Source organism: Alligator sinensis, unplaced genomic scaffold (assembly GCF_000455745.1).
Source record: "Alligator sinensis unplaced genomic scaffold, ASM45574v1 scaffold1300_1, whole genome shotgun sequence".
In the NCBI taxonomy this organism is placed as follows: domain Eukaryota; kingdom Metazoa; phylum Chordata; order Crocodylia; family Alligatoridae; genus Alligator; species Alligator sinensis.
Window position 1 is genome coordinate 111,251 of NW_005843162.1, and position 1,180 is coordinate 112,430.

The following is a 1,180-nucleotide window of genomic DNA, read 5'->3' on the forward strand; positions in this document are numbered from 1 at the left end:
TTTATTCACTGCTCTATCCTGTCCTTTCACACCACATGATGAAATGAAATCAAGTGAATGAAAGCTTGGGCTCTATAGATATCTTATTTAGTTAGCCTGGAAAATGCATATTTACGCTGCTGTCTACTTTATCAAAAGCCTTACTAGAGCTCAACTACACAGTGTCCGTTCCATTACTGTCATCTATCCAATATGTTAATTTTTTTTCAAGAAGTTTCAGCTGCGAGTGGCATGAAGCTGTGATATTTGCTGTTTTTCTTTCATAGTTTCATAGTTGGTAGGGATGTGAGCAGATCATCAAGTCCGACCCCCTGTCATGGCAGGAAAGAGTACTGGGGTCAAATGACCCTGGCAAGGTGTTCATCCAGCCTCCTTTTCAAGACCCCCAGGGTATGAGCCAGCACCACTTCTGACTACTGCTGATGTGTGTCTCAGCTGCCATGACTGTTTCTGGTGTTGGGGCTGTCACATGAGTATGGCAGTGACATGAATATGGATGTGAGATGTTTCTGTCTAAGTCCAAGGCCTGAAGCCCAAAGTGAGCAGGGAGTTCCCTATGGAGGCTAAGGGCAGTAAGTCCTGCTGAGTTCACCTGTGAGGCTGCTCTGGCCTTGTAGCCAGTGCCTGCTCTCAAGCCCTCGGTCTCCAACACCTGAGCATGGCTGCTGGGGACAAGGCCAGAATAGCCTCGCTAGCAAATCTCCAGCTGTGGAGCAAACCTGCAGGCTCGTGTGGGAGGACTGTACTCAGCTTCATCCTCACCAGGACCTGCCACTGCAGGTGTACAGAGCACGATAAGGCAGCTCAAAACTATGCAACAGCTCTTGATGTACACAGGCCCTGGTGCAATTTGAGGTGATAGGTCTGACCTATAAACCCCTTCACAGGCTGGACCCTACATACCTAAGAGACTGCCTTCTCCCTGATGCCCCATTGCGGTCCCTAAGATCAGTAAGAGCTAACTTCTGCAAGCACCATCAAAACACCATGTCTGCTTAGTTGTAGGCCTCCCTCCCTCTTATGGCCCGAAAGAGCCTGAGGCTGGATAGCTTTTGCAATCACTGTAATATCTTCCTATTTGGGCAGGCATTTAGCAAGCAAACCTAGGCTGTGATATAGCTTGATATTCCAGGGATTCCTCCTGATTTACATGGGCAACAAATTTGCGCACTTGAGCTGT

General features: G+C 48.1%; 1 protein-coding gene across 1 annotated transcript in view; it reads right to left on the reverse strand.

Annotated features, from left to right (window-relative positions):
* LOC102367917 (olfactory receptor 11H6-like) overlaps window positions 1-1,180 on the reverse strand; it is a 10,633-nt gene that overhangs the window by 5,877 nt on the left and 3,576 nt on the right. The window lies entirely within an intron of this gene.